Source organism: Nymphalis io, chromosome 14 (assembly GCF_905147045.1).
Source record: "Nymphalis io chromosome 14, ilAglIoxx1.1, whole genome shotgun sequence".
Classification (NCBI taxonomy): Eukaryota; Metazoa; Arthropoda; class Insecta; order Lepidoptera; family Nymphalidae; genus Nymphalis; species Nymphalis io.
Window position 1 is genome coordinate 9036538 of NC_065901.1, and position 10112 is coordinate 9046649.

Sequence of the window (10112 nt, forward strand, 5' to 3'; positions counted from 1 at the left end):
TGACATTTAAAAACTGTGTCTTTACAGCGCCACTCGTATAAACATGACGTTTTCCTACTTAGTACTATGTTAATAGCGGCGAATATCGCTTGGGTTTTAATGTAGATTGGATGTTTCAGTTTTGTAGTCGAGGTGTCCTCTAATGTGTCGCACAATATAGAGCACTAGCTCTAAAACTATGGCGGTAGAGGTGATATTAGCGCGTGCGGCTAATGTCGCTTCTGTCGTCTTCGGCGGCACACTCTATGTCGCGCTGTGTCGCTTTCGGTGTGGAGGTGTGGGAGTGCGAGCGGGACGGGTGCAGGGTGGGAGGGAGGTGTCACCAGCTTTTTAGGGAGCTGGCGGATGAGGCGCGGGGCCGCGGATGAGGATTTTGCGACGCGGTAATACTAATGCGAATGTTTTAGATAATATAGCGGGTTGTGTCGACTGCTGGCTGTTTTAAGTTCATCCTCCGAATATACTCGTTTTATTGTCGAATACTTTCAGCATTTTGTACGCTGTCGGCGGGATGTAACGCAAAGCTCGTTTCATAATTACATTTTAACCAAAGGGAGAGGCGCGTTTGTCTGAAATAGTGGAGGGTAATATTACTGTAGCCAACAGTTTCAGCTTTATTTCTTTGAGGTACTTGAATAAATAGAGACAATCTATTTACGTCACAAAATGTTTTGATATTTTTGAATAATAAAATTAGACTAACAAAAAAAAATTCTTTACGCTTGTATGAATACATAATAGTTATATTAATATTAAATATATATTTGTTATTTATCTGGATGGCGTCATTGCCCTTATCTATTTCCTATTCAAATTTTAATATTATATGAATTTGAACTAATATAACTAAGTTTTTTTATTTTTTTTTACCTTTTTTATTTTTTTTATAACAATAGCCATGGCAGCTGTTTATATATTTTGGTCCGTCTGTTTACGAATTATTTACTTTTATTTTATAGTAATTAATTGAATAATGGTGATGGCAACATAGAGATAGATAGGTGCATTAGTAAGATTTTGTCATTAGAATCTTAACCGATGATTATGAATTCAATCTGGAGCACCTCCGATGTTTCAATTGCTTAATTTGTATTTATGTATGTTATTCTTGGTGGTGAGAGATTGTAAGAATACGTCCATACATCGCATACAATTTTGCCTCAATACCATCAAGCCGTATTGTAGCAGCGTTTTGAATTTAACTGTTATCTTTAAGAGAAGAGCCCTTTGCCCTCCAGTGGGCCTTTTATAAAACATTTTAATTAATGAATTAAATGTTATCCCTTAAAATACCTGCAATTCGCCGTAGTCGTTTTATTATAGTACATATTGTTACTTGACCGCGTGGAACATACTATAAATCAATCGACTCTCTTTCTGAACGATCTTGATATTCATATTAGCATTTTATTGATCTACATTGAACAAGGAAAACATATTCCTAGAAACTATGTCTAACATTAAGTTAATGAAACGGTATCTTTGATAAGATAACTTGTGCTTCGCACACGTGTCTGTCTGCGTAATTTTAATGATAAGTGTAAATATATTAGTAGTTTTTAGAATACTTTCAAAATGATTACAGGATTTTTCTTGTTTTAATGAATAGTAACAGCCTGTTAATGTCCCACTGCTGGACTAAGGCCTCCTCTCCCTTTTGAGGAGAAGATTTGGAGCTTATTCCACCACGCTGCTCCAATGCGGTTTGGTAGAATACATGAAAATTCAGTGGTGCTTGCCCGGGGTTGAACCCATGATCATCGGTTAAGATTTTTTTTTTAAATGTATAGGCTAGCGCTTGACTGTTATCACACCTGATGGAAAGTGAGATACAGTCTAAAATGGAGCGCGCTTGCCTAGAAGATGCCTATTCACTCTATACTTGAAGGTACCCACATTCATTGATTCATGCGTTCTAATCACTAGGCCATCTCGGTTTTAATGAAAGATATATCGAATCTATATGATGTGATGTGAATACTTTTATGATAGTCTTATTAGGTACTTATTTCTTAAATATATTTTGAATATGATATTTTCAGTGCTATAAATATGTAAACGCACATAAAGAAACTTTTTTAGGTTATATATTTTATTTTTCTTTCTGTTTTAATTCGAAAGGAAAGCTCTTCAGAAGCTTAATCCAATTGTTTAACACTTGATCAAAGTCTGAACTTAACAATTCATTTAAATAGAATATTTTGTATCTGTGCAAAAAAGGGCGTTCCACAAGGATCCAAATTAGGTTCTTTTTAGATATACAAAAATGAGCTTCCTGAGAATGTTTACGATATTTGTGGTATTGTTTGTTGATGATCCAGCTGTGACAATGTAGATAATTGATATCACTAACACAAAATTGAATTCAATTTATTTAGTTTTTTTTTTTCTTTTTTTTTTTTTTTTTTTATAGAATAGGAAGGCGGACGAGCATATGGGCCACCTGATGGTAAGTGGTCATCAACGCTCTTAGACATTGGCATTGTAAGAAATGTCAACCATCGCTTACATATCCAATGCGCCACCAACCTTGGGAACTAAGATTACTTTTATGTCCCTTGTGCCTGTAATTACACTGGCTCACTCACCCTTCAAACCGGAACACAACAATATCAAGTATTGCTGTTTTGCGGTAGAATATCTGATGAGTGGGTGGTACCTACCCAGACGAGCTTGCACGAAGCTCTACCACCAGTAAAGATTGAGTTGTTCAAATTAGTAGTGTTTACTTTGCCCAGCTTAAAACAACAACACAGTAAAGTTACGTGTAAAAGAGACCACAGTTTAGGAACGAATTTAGATTTAAAGCACCAGAGGAATTCTAATTTGTAATCGCTTGTGGGTAGACTCAGCTCCGCGGCATACGCGATGAGGAAAGTTAGACAACAACCCAACATCGATGCCTATTGCTCGATTAGTATATTTTAGGTATTTTTAATCTGGTGTCTTGTAACGATTTAGGAATAATTGTAAGAACCTGTGTTAAAATATATTTTTTCGTCACTTCTGTACAGCCAATAATTTCTTCAAAAGTATATATTTTGCTGTCTAAATGCCATTATATCAGCTCTTGCATATATTTTGAGATAAGTTTCATATATATATATGAAATATGTTTCATAGATATTTGACGTATCTAAGTAATTGTAATTTACTTGTAATTTAATATATTCATAGCATATAACATGTACCCACATATAAATTTGATTAGTTTTTAATTATGATAGTATTTTTTAAAAGGTCAAAAATATGATTAAGACATAAAAATATTTTGAAACCGGTTTCGTAAATAATAAATATATAGTCTTATTAATAATCAATTTACTGATTGATCGACAGACGTTTGATTAAAATATAAAAATACATTTTGATGATAAATATGTACCTGCCTAATATTACTTGTACCTAATTTATTGTGCTACCGTTCGTTAAAATATGCGTAATTTATAAGAAATATCGTAACATAATACGATTAATTGCTCGCATTTGTAAAATATTACATTTTGTGTGTTTGATTTTATTAATCTAATTATCTAGATTATTTATTTATCTGTAGTACAGAAATTTTAAATTGATTTAAATTTATGAATAGGTAACCTTCTCCTCAAAAGGGAGAGGAGGCCTTAGCCCAGCAGTGGGATATTAACAGGCTGTTACTGTACTGTATGAATAGGTTCGATTTTTAAAAGTACTCAGTGTGGTGCTATTGTTTGACATTTGAAAAAAAATATCAAGACAAAAAAAACAACTTATTCAGACTAAGTAATAATTAAATAAGAAGTTAATTAATTTTGATAATTAGAATTTTATGTTTATTTTATCGTAGGTTGATGTCGGGCCTGTATGAGTGGAAATTATCCTACACCCAAAAAGTAAGTATTACTTGATATTTTTGTTATTACACAGAAAACAAAAATTGATATTTTTGTTTTCTCTGTTGAAAACATACATAAGTGAAGTTTCTCAAGGCCAGTTTGTATGGGCACAATGGACATCTCAAGTCCTGTTGTGGCCGTAAGAGGAGTTGAGTGGTTTTTACATCTTACAGTGTCAATGTTCATGGGCGAAGCTTCATCTGTCATTCTCTTTTAACAAAAAAAAAATCTGTCAAATTTTCTATTAACAAACATTATTCAGAAATATTTTAATACTTACTGAATTAAAAAAAAAAAATTAGTTCAATGTTACTGCTGTTACATATTTTTGCCATGTTTAGCTGAACGTGCAAAATTGATAAGATAAATTGAATAGATTTGACGAAATTAATTATTAAAGAACGAATAAATTAGTTGATTTTAATAAATATTTTTCAATTAACTAATAATATTTATTATTAACGAGATTATAAATTTTATATATATTTTTATAATTCAGCTAATTTATAATTAAACAACTAATTATGGTAATTAAAAAATACACACATTTTTACGCTCTACGAACTACTTTTACTCGAATTCTGGATTAATCTGGATTAATCTGAAATATCCATTGACAGTTACTTTGACGGGACCCAAATACGACACGACAAAAAATGACTTTTTTCGCTCGGATACTTTTATCTAATTTCTTGACAATATGGTAGCGCCACCGCAAAATTACAGGACAACGACTTGGTGACATATCTTTTGTCGGTTTGAGCAAGGGACGGTCGGTGTACTTTAAATTCAAATCCTTTTATACCTTTGTTGCATTACGACCACCTACGTCGAGACGGCAGCGTGAAATGGATCTTGTAGAATACAATTGTGTACAAATATGTAATAGGTGGTGGCCCTTACAATAATCTATACTTAATATTGTAACTTATTATAAATGTGGGAGTAACTCTGTCTGTTACGTATTCACTGAACCGATTTTGATGAAATTTGGTATGAAGCAAACTGAAACTCTAACGCCTTCCTCGGAGTATGTCGGGGTGAGAAGCCAATATCCTTTTTTTTAGTTTTCTCTGGAAAAACGCACTTACGCGTTTCCCCCACATGAAGTGGGGAGGTATGTAGGCTCGCCGACGCTGATGGTGCCGGAATATCCACTAAAAAACCAGCGGCACCCACACCGTCTTTTCGGGGGACGCCACGGGATCGCTTGCGCATACTACCGTGAAGAAGCCTATGTCCTCGCCTAAGTTACTTTTTACATTAATTCCACCACTCAACATTAATTCCCTTACAAAAAATAGGTATTGCTCTCAAATAAAGTTTATATTCTGATGAATGGTCTTTACTTATATTTTTCATGGCTGAGAATTGAACCTGTTATCTTCAAAATACAGTTGTACTTATATTTATAAGATATTAAATTATTTTGTTTAAAATGTTTAGTATTTATTATATATGTAAAAAATATCATTGCAACGTCATAGAGTATTAAGAAAATTAATAATTATACGAACACAAAGTTAACTCACCATCATCTGTAATTCGGGTATTTTTTTAAATTGTTTTCATCTAAGTAAAGATATGCCGAGATGGTCCAGTGCTAAGAACGTGTGAATCTTAACCGATGATCGTGAGTTCAAACCCGGTCAAGCACCACTGAATTTTCATGTGCTTAATTTGTGATTATAATTTATCTCGTGCTTGACGGTAAAGGAAAACATCGTAATGGAACCTGCATGTGTCTAATTTTACTGAAATTCTGCCACATATGTATTCTACCGACCCGCATTGGTGCAGCATTGTGGAACAAGCTCCAAACCTTCTCGTCAAAAAGGGAAATGAGGCCCAGCAGTGGGACATTCACAAGCTGTTACGAAGTAAAGATATAGATAAAGCTTTGGCTTAAAAATAACAAATTAAAAAAAAGTGTTTACATTCGAAATTCGAAAATTGTCATGTAATTATAATAAAGGTAGGTAAGTGTGTTTGTGTAAAGGGCTATAAAATTTGATTTTTCACTATGTAATTGATGGCTAATGTTACTTTAATAGCTGTGTAGCGGACGGACCCCGTGCATTTAGGGACCTGTTATTTATTACCACGATTAACTATTGTTTCAAGATTTGACTGATGCATTCTGATGTCCATGTAAATAATCACTTAGTTACTTTTTTTTTCAATGTATATATTTTTTATAGTATATGTAGGCAGACGAGCATTTGGGCCACCTGATGGTAAGTGTTCACCAACGTCCATAGACATTGGCATTGTAAGAAATGTTTGGGAATTAAGATGTTATCTCCCTTGCGTCTGTAATTACACTGACTTACTCACCCTTCAAACCTACTCAGACGTGTTTTCCACCGATGTGTTGGCTGTGCCTTTATTGCACCTTATAAATAATAATATATATTTTTTAAATATGTACCTATCAGGTGGCCTATTTGCCATTCCGCCTGCCTTTAACATAGGTATAAAGATACTCTATTTAGATTTTTCTGCCACAATTTTTTTTAACTCTTAAATCATTGATATACTCATAAGTAATCTAATTGATAAGAATTAGAATTCAGTTGGTAAATATATCAAAACGAATAATACCGGTTTTATACGTCAATCAATAGTTTCGCAATAGATTCGTGCACAGACAGAAATAGAGTTGGAGATTGTCTATTTTTTTTATTTATTTGGTTACCAAAAAAATCGAATATAATCAGAGATAAATTAAAATTACGAATTTATACAATTTTAAGCAAGATTGCACTCTAAAACGTGTACACGGCATGCTCTTAAAATATTATGAATACAGTCAGTTTGTTAAATATAGTAATCAATTAAATTTAATAATTTACTAAATTAATACTTTTTATTCTTACTGCTTATATTTGACTGCAATCGGAAAGCACGTAAAGCCGTTCGTCCTGCGCCTGAACTCTTTCCGGTCGTGTCGGATTGCCGTCCCATTTGATATGAGACTTAGGGAATAGAGAGTGCACCTGTGTTTGCACACATACTTGTGCACTATAATATCTCCTGCATAGTTGGCTAATCTCTCTTGAGATTGGCCGCCGTGGCCGAAATCGGTTTGTCAAATAATATTATATAAAAAATATTGTGAGGACTTTTTAAACCTTAAATGCTACCACTGTTTTGGCACGTATATTATGATGATTGTAGTAATCAAAAGATTTTTATATTATTTTTTATATGCAGTAGCTTACTTGTCCAAGGAATGTATATATTTAGGTACTTTCTATGATAATTATAATATGGTATCCGTACTTATAATTTATTTATTGTAATGGTTGATATTAATGTAACTTTTTAAAGGAAATTGAAAAGGTTGAATAGATTTTCAAAAGGTGAACAAGTGAATGGGATACCTGATGGTAAGCGGTCACCACCGCCCACAGACATTGGCGATGTAAGAAATAATAACCATTCCTTATATCGCCGATGTACCACCAACATTGGGAACTGAGATGTTATGTCCCTTGTGCCTGGGTTACACTGGCTCACTCAACCTTCAAACTGGAACGCAACAATACTAAGTATTACTGCTTAGCGGCAGAATGTCTGATTCTAAGTCTGTAGCCCTACCACCAGGTAATGTATTCAATAGTGCTTGCAACTATATTCGACTAATCTAGACTTAAAAAGATATATTGAATATACCATAGTATATTACTAATAACTTAGTTATATTAAATTTTTTTTCACTAACTACTAATTATATACGTTTACGTTTCACGTTTGAGACGATTGCAGAATAATATTATTGAAACTTAACAAGGATCAAAATAAAAAAGGGCTACTAAGACCCTTATCTCCAACATCTGTTTTAAAAACTAAAACCAAGCAAATTGGCCCGCTATCATTCCCATCACGATACTAGCTGACACGCAATAAAATGTATAACGATTCTCTTTTGCCCGTGTATTGTAATAAAGCGAAAAAGAAAAAAAAAAAACAGCGTCACCTGTCGTGTCATTTGGTTCCAATAAACATGCCGCCAAAGAAAAATACGGACTTAGAAAAAAAATTGGAATCGCCGAAAAGTGACCGAACTTGTCTTATGACAGTTCGTCTCGGACCCCTTATAAATGTTTGCTACACACAATAATGACTTTTGATGCGTATGATTTAATGATTATTTTGGTCTGAATTAAGTTTTATTGTTTTATAGTTACCAAGGGACAGTTTTTTGGACTAATCGTTTTGACTGACGAGAATTTATTATGTGATACATTGCTATGGATGAAATAAAACGCTGGTCGGACTTCATTAGGCGTGTTTTTGTTGCTACGGTTTCGCATTGTGAAACTTAATAATAGGTTTTTCAGACTGTCCACCCTTGATTTTGATGATGCCTTCCGAATTTTATTTACGGAATCGTTAAGGGCTCGCCCGTTCCTGTCAACTTGTAATGAATGTGCGTAATTAAATTCATGGTTGATTTATTTTTGTTTTTTTTTTAGATCTCAATAACAAATAATGTAATATGAAGTACAAGGTTTTATTTGACAGTAATTGCGAACAAATTACAATATTAATATACCTATAAAACCTTTTTTGTCACCAAGACGAAGTGTGCGAAAGTTCAGCTCTTTCTATTTGGATTTTGGCTTAAAATTACAAGATTTGACGCATCCTTACTATTAGGTGAAAGTATCAATTGAAACCCTAATGGATTTTGTTGTATCTGTGTATATCTATCGAGGCTCGACTTGAAGTATTAAGTTGATATCAACGCTGTATTCAGACATCTACAGCTTTATTGAGCTGTAAAAAATCGTGTTCCGCGCTCGACGCAACAAAAAGAAGCCGCTCTTTATAGCATATTTCTATACTAAATTTAATTGATAATGATGTCCTTCTGGCTTTCTGCTATCCTCAAGATATACAATTCAATAAGCAGGACATATTATAGTGCGAGCAGAGCTAACACAAGCCCAATTAATTTCCATATTCAATTGTTTTAAACAATTATAGTTTATGTGTAGTGCTGATAAATAAACTCACACTATTACAATTGTAATTTTAATATGATTAAAACGTAAATATTAATTTGCGTTGCGTTGTGTGTTTCTGAATTTCAGATGTGATTCAGAAAGACACAGACACGATTATTTTATAGTCTAAGACGGTGTTATATTAAGTTAATATTCTATTAGTCTGTATGTCGCTTTTGTGTTTAAAGTTTAAGGGAATGTTTATTTATGTTTCATAAATAAATGTTAAGCAAGTAGAAATTTTAGTACGTAAAGCCATTTATCCTACGTCTGCACTTTTTCCAGTCGTTTCCGATTGCTGTATGAGATACCGGAATATGAGAGTGAAAGAATAGAGAGAGCACTTGTAATTATATCTCTTGCGCAGTTGGCTAGTATTTTGAGAATGGTCATCGTGAGCGAAATCTTTGAGAATCATAACACAGAAGAAGCTCAAACATTGTCTTCTTCTTCGTCGTGACACTCTTGTCAGAGCGGTCGTGGTCGCCATGAAGTATTATCAAACATTGTACAGTCTTTTTGCAACCGGAACATATATATAACAATTTTAGGTCTTGCACAAGACTACGAAACGAATGCAATGTCTGCCGAGTATTTATTATCTTAACTCAAATAAACTGAAGCTTTTAAGGCAATCACCATTCATTAACAAAAGTGTTATTTAATTGATAGTTCAGTCCAATTCAATTGTTAATTTATCTTATAGTTAATTGTGACCTTATCGACATAAATGACGCGTTACGTTATAAGTGCTGCTTAGTACGATAGCCCACTTAACTGAGAGATACAATTTGAGATGTTTGAGTATATTATATGATCACATTAATTACTTGATGTACGTGAATGTATGTTTCACACTAATAAGGAAAAAAAACAAAATACCTGCACATCGTTCAAGTACTCTTGTAAGCGCTTTTGAATTATAAGTTTTAAAGCTCCGTTGCAATGCCTCTTTAAATTATTATTAATATTTGTAAACAATATACGATGCTGTTTAAACGTCCCATATCGTACTTCGATAGTATCAGAAACAATATACGATCAAACGAGCTTCTCAAGTGAAGTTCGATCATTATTATATGAGTTGTGATATTCAAAGATATAATTAACTAGGTAGTCCTTTTAACCTACAAGGTAACGTCGCATATTAAGAGTTTTTTTTTACTGCGGTACAAAATAAAAAAGTAACTTTCTATGTAACCACATTATTACCTCCATCGGT